The 25,930-nt window shown below is 31.0% G+C and overlaps 1 protein-coding gene across 1 annotated transcript in view; it reads right to left on the minus strand.

Annotated features, from left to right (window-relative positions):
- Positions 1-25,930, minus strand: part of LOC106689799 (LIM domain transcription factor LMO4) — a gene marked incomplete in the record, with an annotated part of 204,057 nt that overhangs the window by 137,547 nt on the left and 40,580 nt on the right. The window contains 1 exon segment of the mRNA XM_067045436.1: positions 18,417-18,454.

The raw sequence follows: 25,930 nt of genomic DNA on the forward strand, positions 1-25,930 counted from the left end.
AGAGAGAGAGAGAGAGAGAGAGAGAGAGAGAGAGAGAGAGAGATCCCAACTAGTGAAAGCCTAAACACACGGTGGATGACGGTTAAAATTTCATTTATAAAATTAAAGCAATTCTGACTTTTTTAATAAGAGATAAGTATTCTTTATACATAGTAAGTACAGAAAATGTTTTCAAATCATATGTAAAAAATGAATTCAAAAAAGAAAATTCAATCGTGGGAACGTATAAGTGAATTTTTTAAAATTATATATTATATTTAAAAAAAACAAACTTAAATTTGAAGAAATAAATTAAAATTTAAATAACCTTAGGGACTGAACATAGAAGGCGATGATCTTATATATCTCTCCTCCACAATCCTTCCTTTTACCACAGTAGAATTCGTAAAACACTTCTCATGTGACACTGTTTTAAAGCTATTTAAATTAAAGGAATTCATGAAAAAACGAAACATAAATAATATTTGGGAAATCTAAAAACATGTTGAATCAAAGCAATGATATTGACACATAAAATCATCATCATCAATATGCATTTGAAAATTTGGTGTCAAACTAAGGGTCAGAGGCCGTTGTAGTCTGCAACGGCGCCGGTCCGATTCTGGCTTGGGTAGGTCGGTTTTGGAGGTCCCACGAAATTAAAACTCATCATTTCTTAAAAATCCTTTAATTCTATAAATATAATAACTATTTCATATGCTAAAACTTATTATTTGAATCAATATAGATTACAATAGAATATCCTGATCCACTAAAAGCTAACAACCTCTACGTAGCATCGATGGCGTTAGGTAGCTCAGAGAGATGATTTAGCTCAACTTGATAAACCAAAGAGTGAACATCCGTCTCAAATATATCCCTTATGTGACAGTAAAAATATACATAGTGGGTCAGTTTATTCAAATTCTATTTTTGGAAATGTGTATTGGACTTTAATTTCTTTTCTGCCCTCTCTGGATCTCTCCTAGTTCCTTTACCCTCTCTTCTTTCATCAGAGCCTACATTTCCCATTTTGCAAGAGGACCCAAAAAATTATGTTGATTCATCTCCCATCAAGCTACCTAACCTATGGACATGCGTTGCCGAGGTCGTCTGATTTAGAGTACCTCACATCTTCAATTGAAACTGACCAACTAATTATAAACAGCCATTTCGACACAGTACTAGGGTGAGGTAAAAACAACAACTGGTTTGGGTGCAAAAAATATCCAAAATACAAAGTTCGATTGCACGGACACTTTGATATGAGATAACATTTTACAAAAAAAGTACAAAAAATAAAGAATGAATTTCACAAACATAAATATAAATCTCTCTCATTATGTGTCCTATTTTATTTCTACATCATGTCGATACCAATAGTCAACTGTTCCTAAGCAGCGGATATCTTAAACCGTTCTTTGCCACTTATGTAAATGTAACGACAGAAAAAAACTCATCTGGACAGGGCAAAAAGATTTATTACCGACTGCTTCCCGCTATCGAACGGAACTACAGACGACAGACCATCCCCTAGCCGATAAACATGAGGGTCAGGGAAGTATTGTTGTAAACACGTAAATATCATGGAAACGTATATCTTTAGCAAGCATTACTGTCCTACAGACCTAATCATCATCATAATAAGAGGAGGGTGCTTTATCGGAGCTACTTGGTCGCAGTGCACAATAGCAACAGAAAAATACCGTATATATACTGTCCATCACCGGAAACATTAAAGCAAGATGCATTACAGTTTCCCTCTTCATAAAAAAATCATGACCATTTTATTTATAATTTGTTTGTTATTTGAGTAGCGTTCCTGTAAGGGTTTCCTTAACCAATTAGTGTATTCCTTAACGGGTTCCTATATAGAGTACCTTCCTCAATTAGCGCGTTTCTGATTGAACTCTCAACAACTTTGAACATTCCCTCCATAATCGACCTGCCTTCCTTTCTTTTTCTACTATTCAGTGGATAGTCAATTAGTATTGATAGAATTTTATTTGTACTCTACTATTAGTATTTATACATTATTATTATCTATGTATCCTTTCTTTATTCTACTGTTAAATAATCCAACCTTCAAAGGAATAGTAACTAAAGCTGTATGCTACAACCATTTATACCATATTTACAGAAAAATAAACAGTAAATTAAAACAAGCAAGTGAAATTAATGATAAAAAAAAATTAAATACATATAAAACTATTATTTAAAGCAATTTAGGTTTTTCTTCATGCGAACAGGGACTACTATCAAGAGGACAAAAAGTAATACTTCTGACATAATGAAAAATTTCAGGATTGCGACGAGGAAGAAGGATTAATTAAAAAGGTATAGTTACGGAATTTATGAAAATATATCATCAGCTCCTACAAACGTTAAGTTCATTTAAATGCTGTTTTGGGTTAAGTTTCCAAGGAAGGAGTTCACAGTAAGTGCTAAGACGGTTGGACATCATGTTCATATGTTCAGTATATGTTATGCTAGATTGAATCAGTCTAGTTCAGATACTCCATGTAAGACGCTTGTCAAGATGTGTAGGTTATGTTGCTCGCTTGGAGACATCATTACGACAAATAGTTAGACAGGATGTAGAATCTAGACTATGCATTAACCCATTCATGTATTGTTTCCTAAATAGAGTAACTAAAATAAACAGGCACAAGTAAGGAAAACTTCATTAAATCATAAATATCATTTATTTATCATTTATCATTGTGTCATTTTAGAGGGTTTTAAGTGACACAATAAAGCACATTTAAGGCTAAATAATGATTAAAGAACATTGTAACTTTGGAGTCTTTCACTTCTTTGATAATACAGGTATAAATAAGATACATTCAAATGCTGTTTTAAAGCTTATAAATGTTAGAACATAGCATCAAAAATGGAAATAAAAGCAATATAACAATTCTAAAAATGAGAAAACTTAGACCCATAATGATCATACATCATTCAAATGAGATTTGGCTCGACCATCTTCGGTCGCAAGTTATTATCCACAACTCATTTAATATAACTAGGAGTATAAAGTATAAAGATCATAACGATACTTACAGAATAATAAGCATAAAAAAATGTTAAATTGATAGGGACTAAGAGTTATGTTATGTCGAAAGAGGAAAAGGGTACCAATAATTATCCTAAGGATGAAAGGCAGAAACATGACAGTTATTATTATTAGCATTATTTCGATTTAATAATTTCCTCAGCTATTGTATGTTTAAAATTAATTACATAGATGTATTAGAAGGCATGGATGCGGTGGTTAATTACTGCATGTTGATGTTGGGAGAGAACCTCGGACCGGAGGTGAAAGAGACACTATTTGCTCCTGTTATTCTAAGCCGGTTTGTTACTAGAAGCCTTGCGCATGCCAAATTGGAATGGTTCTCAATATTTTCTAGAAAGGATAACCATCATTGATCAGGGGGTCGGAACTCCAATCCGTTCTGAAACCCCAACTTCCATCAGCTAATTGTGTTTCGACAAAGTTCAACAAAGTTAAACATTAATACCTTCCAGTTCATTTGTAAGTTATACCCCTTTGAAGATTTTGGCTAATTTATAAATAAAGAATTGATCTTCAATTTCACAATGAAATTTTGGGCATACGATATAGAATTTCAATTATATATTGAATTATTTTTTTAACGGTTATTAAAATATTTAGTAGAAAACTATCATGTGACGAAATAATTTAAATTACATGATGCTTAACTGTTTTACAGAGAAATGCTTATAGTTCATTATAATCTAGTACCTAAACGGTTTTATTTAATTGAAAATAAACTCTTCTGGTTTTTTAAATCTAAATCTCAAATATCTTAGTATGTACATTCAAAAATAATCCATTTAATTTTCGATATACAATTAAAAATGATCAATTGATTTTTTTTTTATAGCTGTTTTAACATTATACTAAATGTTTAAAAATTATTTTATAATGTATCTCCTCGTAGAATTTCTTAATCCATCACGCAACCGTCATACACAATATCCGAAAATCTAGGGTTCGAAAACCGAAATCATACTTTTTATCGTACAGTTAAAGAGAAGAAAAATAGTTAAATGAAAGTTGAGGATTTAAAAATCTTTGTACCCGTTCAAAGAATTTTTAAATAATGACAGATGTTGAAATAACCATTGATTGTATTACTAAAATGAGTATTTTCTGATAATTGGAAAATATTCTATTAAAAGTCAATATATCCACTTTTGGAATTTTATTATTTAAAATATTTATGATTTAAGTTATATTATGGAAGTATTTCATGTAGATAAGTGGATTTTGATTTGAAACAACTTACAACTACAACTTGACTAGAGAAAATTTAAATTTCATTTAAAAACTAATTAAGTTACTTTAGTTGATAAGAATTTTTATTTTTATTTATTTTCCTAAAAAAAACTTTTGAGAAGTAAAAATATCAACTTTTAATAGAATATTTCTCAATTATTTATTTTTTTCAGAATATAATTTAAATGGTACAAAGTATTTTTTTTTTAAACTTAATCTATATTCATACAGTTGTTTAATGATATATAGTGGAATTATATAATTAATAATAAAGTTTATTATTTGCTTGTAATAGTCAAGGAAGGCAGTATGCTATCAACTACATAGCCCAAGTTCCACCTCGGTATCTAGAGTCAGAAGACCATCATCCTTAAGTACAACTTGTGACAATAAGGTTGAAGACTGACACTTTAATGAATAGGGAGAAAACCTGGCGTTTGAACACGATACTAATCATAGCTTTCGCCAATTCTTCAATAATTATTGTTAAAAATATATACTCATCATAAACAGAACAATAATGGTTTGTTAAATAGGTACACATCCTTTCTATAGGGGTATTCATGATGTTGTGTTAAATGTTATATGTTTAACCATATTAAAAGTTATAACTATAGGATTGTGAGCAGCCCTATTTGAAGTCATGTTAAACGTTAAATGCATAAGAGTCCCTAGCGGATTTTCTCAGCAACTTGTTGTATAAGCCTTTATAACCTTTCCTTCCAGACCCTCATGTTATTGTTTACTTCAGTTTTGATTTAAGTAATTAATTAAAACATGCCTAGAGTGAGTGAAAAGTTGAATTTTTGTGAAAGTTTAGCTTATGAGTGTCTTATTGATCTTCAAACTTGTGAAAAAGAGAATGAAGATGAGCTAATTGACAACTGTATTGAAAGTCACAACAACTAATATGGCGGCGATCTCAACTGGTCTATTGTGTGACGTCATTCTCGATTTAACTGAACTCTCAGCCATGTTAAATGTTATTTCTTTTTACCACGGCAAAAGAAGGCAATTTTTTTCGATTTAACACGAGTTTTTCTATTTAACACACTTTAACATAGATCATGAATACCCCTTATATATAACATCAGTCTATCCATACTTCAGGATATAATTTTTAATTTTTTTAAAGTTCTTATAATTAAAGTATAAAAATAAACAATTCATTTTAATATTTAAATGTTAATATTATATGTGGTCTTATTCATCATTTTTTTTTTTAAATTTCAATCCTAAGGTAATATATTACAGATGACATAAATATCTAAATTTATAGTTCAGTATAACTTGACTTGAAAATTCGTAATGCGTCATGGTTATTTTTTTGTCCAAATATAAAATATGAAATACAAACTATTTTTAAAGATATATTTCACACTAAAAAAATTAATGTTAATGTATTAACTATATACAAATAAATTTTAAAGTTTTCTGAAATGTTTTCTTAGACACCATCATAAATTAATGGTATACCATGCCGTTTAAAATCGAGATTCAAATTATACCCAAGAGATAACTGTAATTATCTGTATTTATTGATTTCTATAAAACTGAAAATTTAACTGTCTTTTATAAATAAAAATCCGCGTTAGGTTTTCATTGAAGAGGGACTAAAATATAAATGATGTAAAAATTAAACAGAAGAAGTTTAAAAAATATGTATATATATATTTTCCAACTTTAATTTACGAGAATTGTGGTGAAAATGTATGGTTTTATATAAAATAAATAAATAAAATATAATATAGACCACAACCAATAAGGTTATTGAGACAATATCGAAAAATAATACACTAGGGCACTCCAATTTGGTCCACATATTCAGATAAATGAGGGAGTAAGTTAAATGCTTTGAGCAAAATGTACAGTGACCACAGAAACCTATATCAGGGCAACGTTCATCAACTTAATGAACTTCTGTGAAATCCATCGCCCCATCTTCTCAAGGCTTTTCCTTAATTACCGGGGGTTCCATATCCATTCGGATAACTGTTGCATACTAGATCCCGATTTCAGTATACGTTAATTAAAACGTTTCAATACTTTATCTGGATAATTGATATACAAAATAAATAAAATATTAATAAGTAAAATTAAATAAATAAAAGATAATATTGATTAATAATTTTTTTTTAGAAAGCAACACAAAAATAAACCTTAATTTTTTCAAATATTTGGTAAAGATAGAAGTAAGAAAAGTAAGAATACAAAATTACTTTTTTCTTTTTCAATTATTTGATTGAGATTTTTCAGAGAAAGCAAAAACTAGAAATTTTAGTTGATTTTAGGATATTTTTTTGTACTGATCTCTGACTCATCAAGATATTATCCGAATCCAACGTTTTGAATTTTCTGTTGTATTATTGAAAAAATAAATAAATTCAAGGTCCCATCTGAGACGAAAATTTTGAAAAAAAACAAATTTATTTACTGCTAGGAAAATTCGTATTCAAGGAGTTTTGTAGATATGAAAATCGAATAACAACAATGTTATATCCTATAAAAAAATTCCACCAGTCCTAAATTTTAAATATTTTAATACTATTATAGTACAGTGATATCATTATAAAACCATAAAATCTGTTTTCTTGAGTAGAATAAGAACACTAACCTAACAAAGTGGACCAACTAAAATATTTTAAATTTCTATGATTTGATAGAGTCTGGCATCCAGGTCTGCTCTATAAACTTCGTCAATTCCTACTCCCTACATATTCCCTTATAATCCGCTCCTACCTCACTGATAGAACCTTTAAAGTAAATCATAACCTAGCCTACTCATCCCTCTTTTCTTAGTCCGCTGGTGTTCTTCAAGGTAATATCTTAGGTCCCATTCTTTATACGGTTTATACAGCTGACATCCCAACCCACCACACCTAACACAGTCCTAACAACATACGCTGATGACACATGTATACTGTCTGTACACAACGACCCAACTAATGCATCACAAACACTACAGAAAAACATAACATCTATTGAAGAATGGTGTCAAAACTGGAGAATCAAAATAAATCCTGACAAATCCCATTAAATCACCTTTACTCTCCTCGTAAACCTCTACCCTCCTGTCCTACAGTATCCTTTCGAAATACTCCACAAACGCCTGTTGAACAGAATCGATACTCCATCTTGACAAGAGACTTACTTGGAATCCACATACAAGACTGAAACGACAAGAAACTGCTCGTAGATTCTGATTGCTACAACACTTACGACAAACGTTCTAAACTTCCCATTCACTACAAAAAATTAGTATACACTACCATAATCAGACCAATTTGGACATATGGAATGGAGTTCTGGGGCTCCACCAAACCATCAAATTCCTCCCGCATCCAATCCTTACAATCAAAAATCCTACGTAAAATCCTTGATGCTCCTTATTACGTTACAAATTAACTCTTTCACAGAGACCTTATCATCCCATTCATTGCAGATTTGGCCCAAAACAGATATGCATTGTCTATTCATTCCAAACTCCTTAACCATCCTAACCTATTAATTCTTAATCTTTCATCCTAAAAAATCCCTGATAATCCTCCAAGGCGTCTAAAAAGAAGATGGCCACGGGACCTTCTAATTCTTAATTAATTAATGTTTGAAGTACCACCGATGGGTGGTTCCTTCCCAAGATTTTCAAGTGTATATGAAACATACAACATATTTACTTATTGTATTATTTTGTACAGTTGTAAATTACATTAAATAAATAAATAAGAAAGAACTTTCTATGAAACTTCGTATTTAAGGAAGCTACCAACGAATATGACAAGATTTTATTTTTTGCGTACTGTATCGGAAGCATTGTTTATGTATCGGCTATTTTTTTTAAAAATATTTTACTCATGAAAAGAAATAAATTTGTATATAATATCTTTTAAATCCACAAATAGCTAAGAAAGAAACGATAATATAAACGTTTATTGGTTACTACTTGTTTCTTCTTTTTATCTGTTACTATTTCGGTTTTCATTTATTGTTTATAACCTTTAATTTTTATGTTTCGTTGTATACCATTGTAATTTTCCATTTACTTTTTTACTTATGTTAAGTGTTTGTATCTTTTTTAGCCCTGAAGAAGCCCTGCAACGTGGGGGGAAACGTTGGCTCAAATAAAAATAGTACCAAATATTACTTCTTGAGTTTAATTTGACCGCACCCAGACCATATTCCATTTATTGATAATATAAACAATTGCTAAAATAATATTTTTTTTCACCCTTACGGGTTGATTGGACACCTGTCTACCATTTTTCGATCTAATATCACAAAAAAAAATAAAAATATTGCGGAAAACAACCAATTCAAAAGGCAAATATCTCTTAAAATTTATCTTGCGAAAAACCATAAAACCACTTAAACTATTATTAGAATATAGTTGACCGTATGAAGTAGATTGTAGAAAGATAGTCGGGGTGGCGGTCAATAAATGTATCCAAATAGTAAAAGAAAACTATTTTTTTGTTAACCAACGTTTTTCGCTCCACTTTGCAGAGCTTTTTCAGGGGTGTCAAATTGTAATAGAGATCTCAACTGAGTTCTAAGTGGGACGAAACGTTGGTTAACAATGAATAGTTCTGTTTTATTATTTTGTTAGCCTTATTGACCGCTACACGGACTATCATCCTACAATTTAAATTTATATTGTAACATTTAACAACTTTTAATGTTTAAAATGATTTGTTTAGGTGATAGAGGGGAAAATGGAAGTTCCGAGAGTAAAAATCTAAATTTATCCGTTAACTCCTAACAAGCTATATAAATACAACTGCATAAATTTTTATAAGGAAACAAAGTTGTTTTTCCAACATATGTTTACAGCTCATTTCTAAGAAAGTTGTTTTGGACTTGATCCATGAGTTGTCGTTATTTTATATTATAACATACGGAAATCTTTTAAGTAAAATATAACAGTAAAACTTACATTAAATAATTTAAGTAAAATAAATCTTTAGTTTCATAAGGAGAGCTATTGTCTTTTAACTTATAAAGTAAATATTTTATTTATTTATAATCTTTAAATTTCTTTCTTGAGACTGGCAATTTTTTACTAAATAATTCAAAAACACTATCCAAATTATAGTCTCAAAACATTTATTTCATTCACACGTCCAACGTTTCGGCCAATTCGGCCATCTTCAGGGACAATCTTAATTTACTATGAGACATATCATTTAACCCTTTTAAAAAAACTCCATACAGGCTATTCTGCCCAGGTCAAAATATTTACATCTAATATGTCAAAAATACAATAAACACCTAATAAGTCAAAAACATAAAAAACACAGTCAAATTATTTCTCTTTTACCACAATTTATACACTGATTATGTATTATGATGAATACGTGAAAACGTGGTGTGAGTGGTAGTGACGATTCTTTGATGTTGTTTTATGCGTAGTGATTTATGACAATGGAAAAACTGAGATTCGAGCAGTGATTAAGTACTTTGTCTTTACAAAGTAAGAAAGGTATGAAAGCAAAGGAAATTTATGCCAACATTCAGAACACACTGGCGGACTCTGCCCCTTCATATTCAACTGTTGCCAAGTGGACCAGCGAGTCTACAAATTGCTTAGATGATGATCCGTAGTGGACGGCCAAAAAGCTCAACGACCCCAGAATTTATTGCAAAAGTTCATCGAGGATCGTCGACTGAGGATGCGTGAGATTCCTGAAGCTGTAGGGATGTCATCTGAAAGGACATATCACATTTTAACCGAAGAATTGGGAATGAAAAAATTACCCCCAAGATGGGTGCCGCAGCTCTTTGATATTGGACCATAAACCCATCAGATTGGAAATATCCGAACAAAATCTGGCCCGTTTTCAGCGCAACCCATAAGATTTTTTGCGCCGGTTTGTGACTACAGATGAAACTTAGCTCCACTACTATACCCCAGAGACAAAACAGCAGTCAAAGGAGTTAAAACATACTGAGTCACCTCCACCTTCGGTGTGGCATTCTGCTTATATATTATCTTCCTATTGGCCAAACAATTACGGGGCAATACTACGCAAACCTCCTAGACCAACTATAGGAAAAGATACGTGAAAAAAGGCCTGGTTTGGCAAGGGAAAAGGTCATCTTTCATCAGGACAACGGCAACCCCGCACACGTGCTATCTATTGCTATGGCAAAACTTCATGAACTGAGGTACGAATTTTAGCCACATCCACCTTATTCACCTCATTTGGCATCATCAGACTTTCATCTCTTCCCCAAGCTGAAAATTTTCCAAGGTGGACGGAGATTTCCTACAAGGGAAGAACTGATAACCGAATTGGAGAGGTATTTTGCAGGCCTGGAGGAATCTCATTTTCGAGATGGGATCAAGGCATTGGAATATCGCTAGACAGTAATAATAATAAAAATAAAAGCAGTTCCACTAAGGTAAGACACTTCTTTCTAGTACATTCCGAACTACAGAATTAATATTTTAATAAAATTAAAATAGTTGAACTACAGAATAAATATTTTAATAAAATTAATGTAGTTGAACCACAGAATAATTATTTCAATAAAATTAATGCGGTTGGACTACAGAATAAATATTCTAAGAAACCGTAAGCCCTAACGTTTTTCAGCACATTATAAAATTTTATTGTATATTTAAATCACAGTAATTTCTTTAAGTTTACATTTACAATTTTCTTTTACATTTATTGACAAATAATACAAGTTACCACAATGAAAGGCAATAAGTTTTAAAAAACAAAATACAATAAAATAAAAATTAAATAACAACAATATACAAAAACAAATACTACTAATAAAATATATATACAAGATGAAAAAAAATTATAAAAATTAAAAATCAAGCTTCATAGTAATAATTCTAGTTATTCTTTTTTATATGATCAATTACTTTTTTTTTTTTTTTTTGGCCACTACTATCTTTTAGAAAGTGGAAACTATCATTTTTATTCTTACTGCAAATATTTAGAAACTCTGTCGAATAAGATAGAAAACAATCGCAAAGTTTTATGATATTATTACTCAATGAAATTGTAGTCTTAGCAATTAGACGAAACGTCAGTCAAGTTTTGTTTTTAATATCCCGCTCTGCCAAAAGAAGAAAATGTTCAGTTAAAATGAATAAGACATTTTTATTATCGACTGTGGGTGGTTCACTTTAAATTTTATTAAAAAGAGAAGAAAAACGCAGGAAACAGCGATGCTGGATTAGATAGATTCAGACTTTTCTTTTTTTACGATTCCACCTTTCCTGGTAATTCCGAGAAGCATTTTTTTTCTCCTTCCATTTCATTTGAAGTTCAAAACAATGCCGCATTTTTTTATACGCGTTTTTTAATTAATATTTTAACTGTTCCATTAATTGAGATTTTCTTGAAAGTGACCTATAAATGTTAGAATTTCAGTCACAAGACCTATTCCGGTTTTAGATTTTCTTTTTGTAAGGATAAAATAACAATATAACACTGTTTAAAAAGGTAGACATTTTCTTTAATTCTTAAATAAGTTTGCTAAAAAGTATCTGTAGAAAAAACAATAACTTGTGCTTTGTCGTGACCATGAGCAGATTCCGGCATCAGATTAGCCAAAGAATTAAAATAGTTCGTAATTTTGGAAAATTAAATACATTTTAAAATTATGAAAAGAAACATTTTTTAATCAAAATCAAAACAGCTTAACTGATAACCGTTTTAGGCTCATACTCGAACAAAATATGTTATTTCATATTAGGGAAAAAATATAATTATGCAAAATTGATAATTAGGGAAAAAATATAATTATGCAAAATTGATAATTAGGGAAAACAAATAACCCATATCAATAATATCCATTGCATAAAATATTTACAACAGAAAAATGTTGGGGAAAATAACATTAATCCTTTAAATATTATATTCTTTAAAATAATATAAAAAACGTGAATATACTTAAGAAATTATTCTTCTTTTCAATCTTTGTGATATTTAAAAAAACTTGTGGTGTGCGAGCTGCCCTTGTTATCATAAATAATTATATCATAATTACTTTTTGAAGCAAATCTTCAATGAACTATTAGAACTTGGTTCATGGTTATTATGGTAACACGAAATGTTTTTATAAAACTTCGATGCACATTTTGTTTTTCAGTTTTTGGAAATATTACTCTTTCAGATATTTTCGCTAACTATATAGAAATTAAATCACGTTTCAATTTAAAAATAATTACTAATCTCAATCCTGTAACATGTTCAATATAATCTCAATTTATTAAAATTTAAATATATTTTTTATAAATTTATGGTTTACATGACAAAATATAAGATCCAGTAATTTATAGAATGGATATACAACGTGTGCTGTTTCAAACATCAAAATTTAAATTATATGTTTATAAATGAAATTTAGTAGTCGATAAAGCTGTCAGGAGTTTAACAGTTAATAGTGGGGAAGATTAATTTACTAAATTTAAAAAGGGCTTTGTTTAGGTTAAAATAAATGAATAGATCTTTCTAAAAATATTTTAACCAAAAATTAAATATATGTAAATTTGGTCAAAGGTACGACGTTTTTACTTATCCCTGAAATATTTGAAAATGTTTAATTTTTTTAGATGGGCCCCTAAAGACAAGAAAGAAATCTTTTGATAAATGGAAAAATATTTGGAATCACAGTTTGTGTAATATGCATGGGTTTAACTGAAAATATAAATAATAAGAAGAAATAGGGAGACCAATATGATATGGAATTACTAGAGGAATTTTTTTTTTTTTAATATTTATTTATTGCTATTTACAACTGTACATTATAATACATTTAGTAAATCTGATCTCAGTTAAATTGGAGTGTTACAGGCGTGTAGAGAAACTACCCATTGGCAGCACTCTAATGACGTTTTACATTAGCAGGTCTCGTGGCCATCTTCTTTTCAGGCACCTCGGAGGATCGTCAGGGATGGAAGAGGAAGGAAGGTTAGAAACTAGCGGGTTTGAGTGGTTAGGGAGTTAATAATGTAAGGAGTGATATCTGGTTCGGGCTAGATCGGTTAAGTAGGGAACATTAAGGTCTTTATGTATGATTTTATTTCTAGAAGAATTTAAAATAAAGTTTATAATAATTTAGAACATATTATTTTTTTTAAGAAAAAGATTTTATAGATATAAACAAATGTTTTTAACTTAAAATATAATCGATATCAGTGATCATTTTTTGAGATAATTGGAATGTGGAGAAATTAAAAACTTTTGGGATTAATACCCGTAGAATTCATTATTCTGTTTTTTATTTTGTTGTTTTTATATGTCTGCTTTGAACCTGCCTCAACATGCATCGGAAATAAAGTTGACTAATAATTACAAATCTAAAAAAGAAACTAACAGTACGTCAGGGTTTTGAATAAAAGATAAAGGTTCTTATCGAATATTCAGTTTATCAGACTTTTTCGATCTCTCATAGTTAATAGAGTATGATTAATATTTTATGAGAATATGGTTGAGAGATGCGGTCAAATTATAACACAAATAAGTTGAAATGACTTATTTAATTTTGCCAACGTTTCGGCCAAAATTTCTAGCCTTCATTAGGGCTGTTAGTAGTAGATCAAACGGCCAAATGATTAATATTTTAAACAAAAAATAGGACGTTAATTTTTCGAAAAAGTAGGGGAATAAGCCTTATTACGTTAATGAGAACTTTAAACCGAATACTGGTATCATTCTACCCAGAGTAAGATAGATTGACGTTCCGCGCAAGGGAGGACTGAAATTCGCTAGCGTATCAAGTCAACCCATTAACATCCCCAAATACTCTATGCGAATATTGAATAATTAAAATGCACATAGTCTGGATTGGCAAGGTACGATCAAACTATTAATTTATTCATCTAATACACTACACAGAAATTTTAAATGAAATAGTTTCATAATTTATTTTTTAATCAGACAGAAAGTCTCGAAGTTGTTTTTGTTTTGTAGCGTAAAACATCATTGGTCATTAATGCCATTTATATCTTATTTAATTTTTCTTACATTTATTTTATCGTTATTTATTTATTTTTTGTTTGCCCGATGTTATATTTTTGTCAGTAAACTTTTTGATTTCAAAAATTGAAACACCAATTTCACTGTTTTATCATCACCTCTGAGGGTTTTTAAAATATCCGAGTTTAATCTTAAGCTATTGAGGTGCGACGTAAAATATGAGCATTCTTGGAAAATATGGCTTATTGTCAAATTATTGTTGTAATACTGGCAGTTCGGAGGCGTTTCAATTGAAATAAGATAGGAGTGGGTGAGCCTGGTGTGATCTATTCTCAGCCTGGTCAGTACAAACTCTTCTCTACAGCATTTGCGACTGGAGGTACCCCAGAACTTGATTTCCTTTTTAATAATTTTTAGTTTAATCCTTGGACTTTTTTTAGTTTGTGGAGCTTAATTTTGTACGTTGAATCATTAGTTACGAAGGATGATGCTTTTGATCCGTCTGTGCAAATTATAAAAGTTTTCGGCATATTTTGAAGAACAAGAGATAAGTGGGCTTTTTTTTATTTTTAGAGTATCTAGACAGGTCTACTAGCATTGTTTAAGGTCCCAATGATAGTTTTTGAATTTGTCTATTGTTGTCGTTTTGAGAAAAGAGTCTTTCTGGTAACGGGAATGTTTTTGTCGAAAAGAAATCGAAAATTTTGAATTAACAATATATTTATGTGTCGGATGTTCTGTCTCGAAAGTATACAATCATTTTCAGTTGTCTATAAATCATTTCTAACAAAATAATGTGTATTCTATCTAAAAAGGCCAGTTGCTTGAAACATTTTTTTTAATAATTTTTTCTCAACCCTAGTCGTTAAAAATTATAGGCACTACTTTTCCCATCACTATCATATATGACGAGTTAAATGGACTTTTGAACTCAGAGACAAATAATTGGAAAAGAAGATTTGAACGTATAGGGTTTGAAAAAACAAAGAAGTATTTTCCCCTTAGATCATAAATTTCTGTTAATAGGTACATATTTTTTCCTTGGTTTTTATTTACTGTGATTATAATCGAATTTGAATAACCAGAAAAATCGAGTGAATGAAGCATGCTTTCCAAATAAACTGTTAATACTTTTTTTATATAATATCTCACCCAAGTCTTTTTTTTTTTTTTTTTTTTTTTGTCAGCCCTAATTCGAAGGGGCTTCAATGAAAAACAATTAGGAAACCGGCTTTCAACTCTAATTTCTTTATTCAATTAGTAATTTTGACGATGGAAGAGAACCAGGGACAGAGACAAGTAGGTAATGGGTGCTGGGGTAAAATATCGGGACGACATTAAAAGCCAGGCCAACAGACCAAGGTGTTAGTTACACTCGAATATCGGGCCATAATGCAGTTTTCTTGTAGCTCGATTCTGCACTGGCCCTCCCTCATTATACTACCGCGCGAATCCTGAGAAACAGCATCTAGTCGTAACACATCTACATTTTTCTTCATAATACATTTTACAAATTTATCTGAAGCTCTCACCGATGAGAAAGCTCAAGTCGTATTGGTATTTAACTTTTTAAAAGCACATTTCCTCCTTTCTAAATTATAGCATTTCCTAGGTTTAATTTTTTTTTTTTTATTGATAGATTTATTTATTGATAGATATTACAATCTGGCACACAAAAAAAAAAAAATTAATTTTAAATCTTTTGTCACATGTAAAAGTTTTTATAAGGTTAAAGAAAATACATATACAGTACAAATTGTCTTAAATACTTAAATTCTTTTTTTTTTGTTTTTAATTTAATTATTTTATTTTTAAACAGTGTAGAATCATATTTATATATAGTGGAATATGTTTGTTTTGATTCATGGAATAATTTTTACTATATAAGAAGTTCCTGACAGGTTTCAAGTTAACAAGTAATTTAAAATAAATTTAGAACTTTTGGCTACTTGTGATTGTTTTTGTAAGGTTTAAAAAGTACACAATAAAAATAATAACCTTAGATTTGTTCTTATCTCATTGATTATCATTTATTATTATTAATTTTACTTTTATTTAACCTTTCTCGACTTTAATTTAATATAACTTACTTCTTTATTTTCCGTCTTTTAGTGAGTTAAATTTCGTTTTCTCAAATCTACTTTTCTGTTTCGCGTGTTATTGCGTCTCCTTAGAGACGCTCCTCACGTTTAACCTTAGAGTTTACATAATTGTTTATGATAGTTTATTTTGTATTAATACTATTTTATTTCTTTTATTTGTATATAATTTTCCTAATTTGCTTTTTTGTATATTATTATCTTACAATACCAAAAAAAAAAATAAAAAAAATATTTTTCTCATTTACGGCATTATTATCATAACGATGATTGGATGAGAAGTACCTGAGAAAATGTTAGGAACCAATGGAATGGACTCAATGGTTTAGTACAGGCCCATTGCTACTAAACCTATGCTTAATAGTCCCAAAGGAGTCATGTAGACGTTGTTGAAAGTTCAGAGCGTTAGTCTACTAGTTTCTAGTTAATGAAGTGGATATCGAAATTATAGAACTAAATTAAATCCCTATCGACCACACTGAGCGGTTATGATAAGATAAAGACAGCAGGCTCCTAACTAGAAGGCGAGGAAGAGCTAAGCTTGGACGATTTGAGTGGGACAAAGGTTCGTTACACGGCTTCACACCTACACCGCGGTTCACAATTCTTCATTTACCAGCGGGGAAGGTCGTTTGCTCTGCATTGTCCTAGCTCGTTACCGCCGGTTCTCCTCCTCTCTCATTCTCGCTCTATTTTATAAAATATATTTATATTTCTATATGTCAGTTTACTTCAGTAGTATTCTTTTTTCGGTCTATTTCCTCAATCCAAACTCTAAAATATTTGTTAAGTTATTGACTAGACTAGCGGTTCCCAAAAGTTTTTTGCCATGGCACCCTTATTATCCGGCAAAAATTCACGGCACCCTTATCGGGATTAAAAAAAATTGTGACACCCTTGTCGAGATGAGTCAACAAGTAATCGATAATGTCGCAAAATTATACTTAGTATTTGAATGTGTTGGAAAACAAGAAAAAACAAAGCAAAGTAATGTAGAAGCTATTATGTACTGTATATTTGCTATTTTAATTTTAATTGTTTTGTAATGTTTTGAGAAAGTGGCATTCACTTGCCCTAGAGGCACCCCAGGCTGTCACAGCACCCACTTGGGGAACATTAATTTCAGGTAAAAACGCTTAGAAAAGCTTCATAATATTAGTTCGAAAATTATGTACCTCAGAAATTAGTCAAAACTCCATAAACCTATCACATAGAGGCTTCCAACGATTTAATTATATGTGATTATTCAACCATGTACTTTAATAAATAACAAGAAATAATAAAAACATCCCTTCATCCATTAATGTTATACTTTTTTATTCTTCAAATACTTATCTAAAATCTATCATAATAACACTATTAGCTTGCAAATAGGTCGAAATGACATAAACGATCAGTTAGAATGACAGTAAAAGTAAATGATGGATGTTCATGGCCGTGCAGGAGGTAATATTATTTGTTTATATATTTACACAGTCTATTTATTTATTTTTATTTCTATATGAAATAAGATCAACTGCTACTTCGAACTGTCATTTAAAATAATCAAACGCGTTTTAATGAGTAATTGAAATTAAGGTGTTATTCCATTCTATTTTGAACCTATCATAAAAAATCTCTAGATCAAAATTTGAACACGATCTCAGAATAACATTAGAGAACCATAAAAAGGCTATTTATATGGTTTTGAACTGCCCGCCCCTGTCCATCATTATTCCCAATTGACAAAACGTTGATTGTACTTTATAAGAATTAACAATTAATATGAAATAGATCATAGTTTAATAAATATTGTAAATGAGATGCTAGCTATTTAGGGGTCGCGTGCCCTATCGAAACCAAATTGCTCCATTTGTTGGTGAGCGATAAGAATGCTCTATCGCTGGCGAACGATATCAGCTTCGAAAACAATAAGCCAACTATCTGCCCCTTATCTCCTCCTGCATATATTTCCTACCGCTTCGACTATTCTTTCTGATATAGTTACTCCAAATTATTGCTCCGATATCTCACTTGGCAGGTATTAAAGTAGGATGTTGAAACTTTCAACTGGTTGCGAAATAACCATTATCCGGTAACAGATAAATTGCTTACCTTGAGAAAGTAAGGCAGTACTAAATCCGAATAATTACCTGAAACAAAAATAAAAAATGAAACAATTGAATAAAAATTTTTAAATAAAGTAAATAATATATTTTAATAAATAAACACACTAATTTAAAGTAATTCAAATCAATAATTTTCGAACCACAAAAGGTGATTTACGTACCTACCTACGAATTGTTTTAAAAAGAGAAAGGTATTTCTATCTTCTTTCACGTTAAATATTTGACTTTTTTTTTTTTGTATTATTATTTATATTCACCAATATAATTATCTATTTTTCTCTCATTTGGGAATTTCAATATCCTAGAACTTCAATCCATAGCTGGATTTTATTTATGAAGTAAATATTAAATCTAATAATTTACCTCAACTACCTCTTACAAACCTAATTTTAGAAAATTAATAATGGGTATATAATTATTGTATTACGTTTGGTGCATTCACACTATGTTTCTCATGTTTATGAAATTAATATCATATAATAATTTCATATTATAATATATTTAAATCATAAATATGAAATTATATCATTAAGTATGCTTGATTATGTTCAACTTTTCATTTTTATATGATTTATGAGAGATTCACTTTTTTTCGGTTGGCTCTACAGACTTAGTTCATCTTTGGCCATCCGAACCAGCCTTCTTCACTGTTTCACTTGGGCTACTCCTTTCCAGTTTGTTGATTCTGCCTACTAATCTGGTTTTTGGACAGTCACGTGTTCTCTTGCATTCTACACTGGCATTCATTGTTGTGAAGAGGCGTCCTAATGGATTGCTTCGAGCCACATGCCCCGCCCATCTTAACCTCCTTGCCTTTATGTCATGCGATATTCTCATACTCTTACTCTCATCTTACTAGGTAACAAAATGCAACCAAATTTTCGGTACACTATTTTCAATGGATCTATGTGTTTCAGAGCTCTTGTGTCTACTTGTGTGGCCTTTGGTCAGTGTGTTGGTGCCATGATTACGAACAACAAATGGACAGATTTATTTGATTTTGTAAGGTTTTGACTAATGATGCCTGTATACCGTTCACGATAGCAGATAAACGCGTTTTTCTATTTACTATGGTGCAAAAACGTATCCGATAATTTTGATGAAACTTGCTGAAAGTCGTCTTCCTAAATCCCATAACATTTTATATACAGGGTAAATCGCTAAGAAAACACATAATAATTATATTTAAACCAAAAAAACTATTTTAATTAGCAGGTTTATTAGGATATTTGAGAGAATCGAGAGCTCAAGATTTTATCCTAGAAACGTTAAATTTTATTCCGTAAATTACTTGATGAAAAAATGTATTATTTGTTCATTTTAAAGTTTAAAGACTTAATATTTTCTAACAAAGACTGGAATCTAAAATCTACCATCTGAAATGCTGAGCTATACACTAATTATCTTTATTAGTATATAATTAAAACTATAAAATATATTTAATCATTGTTATTGTTGTACGTAGAGGTTTTTCACAAATAATTATAGTACAAGAAGACCCTTTTTTTAGTCCTATTATATTATAACATCAATGAAGAAAAGATTAGAGATTTAATGAATCAATTAATGTAGATTAAACAGTTTTTGCAGAGCTTATTAAGAGGGATAATGGATGGAGTTAATTGGATTAACTATATTTCATTGATCGGCCCCGGCTAATCTTCAATGATTTAATGAGCAAATCTAAAAAGGGGAGTCATTAAATCAAACTCCTAATTTCCAAACGTAATCAATCATTATTAATTTAAACTCAGGGTATCAACTCATTTCCAAAATGCGATGAACAATCTAGAATATTAATTCATAGACGAATCTATCGAAAATTATGATTTTACTTTCGTATTACTACCAGATTTTATTGTAGAACAGAGGCGTTGCATTCCAAAAGCAACTAAATACATGGTTTTCTGTTTAAGTGACCTATAAAAACAATGGGAAGTAATTATATCATTAGAGTATCGTATTAAATACTTTTTATATTAATCTTTCAAGCGACTTGCATATTTCTTTTTCTGAACCTGGTCATCCACGAACCATATTTCCTTAGCGATGGGGCTATAAGACCATAAGGTGGAGATTGACGATACCCCCAACTGATACGATATTAAAACGCAGTGGAACGACCCGGGCCGAAGACAGACCACAAGAACAGGTTCGAGGAGCCGCTAAGTGGATACCCTGGTCGGCAACGGTACGCGAGCTTTTACGCGTTCCGTCCTTGTCCCATTAGCCCTAGGAGGGGTCGCCGTAATGACTGTTCCCTGTCATAGGATCCAGCCCGGAGGACCGGTATTTTAGCATACAGCATATATATATATATATATATATATATAAACCATCACATAGATCCTATCTTTCTTGATTAACTGCCATACCTCATTCCCACTCCACTAATTTTAATTTTTTACACTCATTCTTTGTAATGTCTCCCATCCTTTTCCTTCTCTATTTGTATTTTTTTTTTCAGGGAGTAATATAGTAGGAGCTGACCGTGACCACATTTCTGAACTCCAAAGTATCATATTTCAAGTCCAACATTCCTATGCTACCGCGTATGGACGAAAAAAAAAATACACAAGCCATACTACAAATCATGGTAGCGTATTAAAAGTAGAACATAGTAACCTAATGAACACGGAGGTTGGATCCCAACAATCATCGATTTCTCCAAAAATACCCCCTTCAAAAAAACCTTTTAAAGTGCAAATAATATAGGTTAAACTTAATAAAATGCTCCCATCTACTTCTCGGTCTAACAGACAAACGTTTAATTTCCTCTACATTAAAAGGTATTTAACTACAAAATTACGCGTTCCATTAAGGAGGCGATATATTTATTTGCTTTATTATTACCAATGGGAATACGCCACTGACAAATTAAAATTTTTATTTAGAGTTAGATAAGAAAATATATCTGACTAGTGCCCAGATGATAAAAGTTAGTAAAACGTCATCCTGTTATTTGTTACCTTTCATTTTGATGAATAGAATTTAGAATCTTCTAATGATAACTGTTTAAACAGAAAACATTACAGGTGATATTTTAGTTAACTATTAATGAATACATTAATTGGCAAGATCGAGCAATTAAAACGGGTATCCTTTTTATAGGCTGCACATAGTTTTATAATACCGTTCTTCTATATCCTCGAGTGAACTGCATAGTAGAACATCTTGGAAACTAATATTTTTTTTTTAATTACTCATCAGATTGTTGCAAGGTAACTGTCACTTTATCTTTAAAGTGAAAACTTTGGATTAAGTAATCAAGCATTTATTGTTTCAAGCATTATTGATCATCAAAATAGAAATGAACAATTTTCAATTAAACACTACACTTTTAGAACTTTTCAGTGGCCAACAAGGCACTCGAAAATCATCGCATTAAAAACGCGTTTGATTCCGCTTACAACTTACGAATGAGGAGTATGAAATTATTAGATAATTCAAGTCATTTACACCAAAATCAATAGAAACCTAGGAATTATTTTATTTCCCTCAGGACTTTTGTATCTCACAGAAAATGGCTCTGAATACTTGAATACAATTTAAATTAGACCATTTTTTTACCTATTTATTTATAATTATTTATGCTCATCCCTTCCACTACAGCCCGAGATTGGTGAATTTCAAAATTCATTTCTAGGTCTTCACAAAATAAACATAGATTACCAGGAGCCTGTTTCATAATAGAGTACAAACTAATACTATTAATCTTGTAGTTTGTATTTGGTACGATTTCACCGATTTATACAATTCTGCCAGATTATTTTTTACTTTTAAACTCATGTAATATCACTATTAGTCGTCTTTGTCATGAAAAAAATGTATCAGTGTTTGTACTTAATAGTTTGTGTACTTCACTTGTGGACTAATACTATTGGCTTTCATTATGAAACAGGCCCCAGGTGGGATTAGATCCCATAACGTTCCGAACTAAGCACTGCATGGCCCTCACCTCAACCTTCTTGTCTATAACGTCGTCCAGACCATCTTTTAAGTAATTATAGCATATTATTTTCTTGAGGTAAATATAATACAAAAGAAAAGAAAATCAATTCACAAGTTTTAGTATCTCGTGTTTATTGTTTAGCGATAATTCAAATAAAAAGGCAATGTTTTATTCAAGGAGGGGAAGAAATGGTAGGAACCCTCTGCATACAATCAGCTCAAATAACGTTCAGCGGAAAATTATTTTCAAAAATTGTTTTTACCAAACCCAACAAAGAAACCCATTTCTGACGGTTTTAAAACTAAATTAAGTAACGAGTTAGATCTTTTATCTTGTTTTTCCTATAACTCCTAAACTAAGCATCCTAGGGAAAAATAAATAGCACATCAAATTAAACATTACTGAGTTCTGCGTCGAAGAAGCACCGTAACTTATTAATTCGGATAATCAGTATGTTGTAAACCGTAAGCCAAAAACGGTTTACTTTTTTTTAAGGAGTTATAAGAGAGAAACAAGGAAAAAACCGAACTCGTAACTTAATCAAATCATTTATCCGATTAGTAAAAGTTTCAGGGCAGCCAGAAATGCGTTTCTGTTTTGATTGTGGTAGAAAGTAATTTTTAAAAATAATTAGGCTGCATTTTATGTGTAGGCCTTCTTCTAAAACAGGAAGACAGCATTGTGATTTTTTGACTTGTGGTATGTCTATGGACTTTGAATTATTCTTGTATTTTGTCCAGCTTACACAGTTACCTTGTTTTAGGTTTTTTTCCAATCGCCCAACTCAGTCCTTTGTTTTATTTGTGGTTTATTCATCATTTGTCTTTGATCAGAGGTTTTATGGCCAACTATATTATTAAATGAAATAAGGAGAGGTAAACAATAAAGTTAAGCTCAGATAAAGAACGCTGGGGTAAAAGGTACGTTGCTTCCATACATAAAGGAATGCTTTATTAATAGGCTAAGTAATATATAGAGAGAGAAGATTGCGCTTAGGATAAATTGGGTGGGGGAAATACGAATCCCATTTAGATAAAGAATAACGAGTATAAAACGATGCGGAACTGAGTGTGGGAGGTAGGGATGGTTAGGGCCGCTATCAGATGTTAATATTGTCGTAAAGGGAAGGCTGGGGTAATTGGAAAAGTTAATTAGTTTGAAGAGAGCGATTAATTATTATATTGTAATAACCCCTCGACTCTAAACAATATCCTAATGGCCTATTTTCTTCAAGATAAATAACCTGCCTTATCTCAGGGTCCCTATTGACAGGTCCACGGCTCTCCAACTTAACTAATTACTCCCACTTCCAAACCATTGCAGAATCTTTCCAGTCCTCCCATCCTGTCTTGTATTGTGTTCATCCATCTTCCCTCTGTGTTAAAATCTTCTAATTATCGCCAGCAGGGAGATGTTGCAATGCATTTGACGTTTCGTGGGATTTATGGTGCAAAATGTGACGTTGAGATGATCTAGATTGTAGAAAGTTATGCAATAGAATGTCAGTTCAGATAAATCATTGTGTCATCTTTAAAGTTAAGTTAATCACTCGGGCTATCTTGAGATATACGATATTTTTTTTTCTTTATCGAAAATAGTAAATATTCTCAGAAAGTAAACCGAATAAATGAAAGGATTAAAAAAACCACAAATCTATTAATATTCTTGTTAAGGGGTTTTACTATTTCTCCACTTCTGTCGCTAGAACCAGATTAGAGGCTACGAGGGTAAAAGGTGGTCTAACTAAGTACTTTATAGAAATAATTAACTTTCTATGAAGTACAAAATTGTACAGTTTATACGATGAGTAGTTGTTTAAAATGTTCAAAATATATAATTAACTATTGCACAGGAGGTTTTAATAAAGTAAAAATGGATTTTTTCTATGAACCATTTGATTAATTTTTTAACGCATTCCACCTCTTCGGGTACTTTTTAATAACTAACAATAATTTATTATAACTGAATTGTCACTAATGAAGTTTTTACTAATCCGAAACCTTGTAGGTAATTTGTTCGAATTAGAGAGATTATATTGTGTACGTATAAATTATTATAAACATTCAAAAAGGAATCCTAACATTTAAGTTTTTGTTCTCGGATGCCTATGATGTTAATTTAATTATTCATTTTTTTTTTAGAAATAAATTCAATTATTTTTAGCAATGATAGCATATATGAAAATAATTAAAATATAGGACTGATTATTATTGAGAAAAAAACCTGCTTGATAAAGTATCTAAAAGCTTGACAGATATTCAGTTAACGAAAGAGAAAACACTAAGCTTTTTGGGGGGTAATACAAAGTAAAGAACTAGCTATGATGGCAACCTACTCTTCAAACATCCCCACCACCGTCCAAAGCGATTTAAAACACGCAAATACTTAATTTTCTTATCTTCAATAGAATCTTATGGACAGAATGATAGAGATTTTTTTGTAAATCTAGAAAAGTGGAAATCAAAAGGGGAAAAAACACGAGAGTACCAGGACCCCTAGGAAATATCATTTATCAATTCCCTCTCTCTTATCTGGAATAGAGACTCGAAAATTAGAATTGAATATTAATGGCCTGTGATTCGGGTTGGTGGCGACTAACTCGGTTAGGAGAGAGAGAGACCACCCCATACTACTTATTAACCCTTATTAAATATGTACGAGCCTGCTCTTTATTTTATTATTCAGTAGCCGGGTAAGTGGTCCCCAACTTAGTAGCACACCGGATAATTACACTTAGCCTCCATCAGTGCTTCATCGCTCTGCATTTCGTCCGTTAATGGTGCGGTTGCAACTTGGGACTTAGCCGGACTCGGTTGAATTATTGAGACCATGGTCAGTTCGAGTCCATCTGCAATTCCGATATTCGTCGCTTCTTAGTGACCGTTATTAACTGGTCATCAGCCATTCAGGGAGCGGGTTGCAGATGCAAACGAAGGGACTGGGATTCTCATTAAGTTCATGCATTTCCTCATGGATCAAAGGTATTCGTTAGTGTACATGTGGTCAACGTACTAAGCCACCGAGGTTACATATAAGAGAAATATCATAAATACATATGAAAATGAACTTTATAAAACTTGTATTAAAAAAAAAAAAATAAAAGCAGTAATGATGGTGGAAGCTAAGCGCTAAAAAAGTCAATTAATTTATTTTTTATTCTTTCTCCATATAAATACAATAAAAATACATACATAAAAAATAAATTCTTTAAATAAATAATAATTCCGGTTATTTTAACAAATATATTCATTCAAGATGAAACGAAACTATTACCTTCGAGAGATAGTAATATCAAGAGACAAAATTCAGAGAAAGAAAGGGTAGGAGAACATTGGTAGTTCTATAAAAGTCTGGTAATAGAGAATTCGTTTGATGCAGAAGTTAATGAAAGTTGTATGGAGGTCAATAATTATCAATCATATTTTTCATATATATTCCTTCCATAATAAACTCCCTAACCACACAAACCCACTCGTTTCTAACCTTGCTTCCTCTTCCATTCCTGGCAATCCTCCGGGGCGCCTGAAAAGAAGATGGCCTCGTGACCT

Source organism: Halyomorpha halys, unplaced genomic scaffold, assembly GCF_000696795.3.
Source record: "Halyomorpha halys isolate HHAL.00 unplaced genomic scaffold, Hhal_1.1 Scaffold1471.1, whole genome shotgun sequence".
NCBI classification, from domain to species: Eukaryota; Metazoa; Arthropoda; class Insecta; order Hemiptera; family Pentatomidae; genus Halyomorpha; species Halyomorpha halys.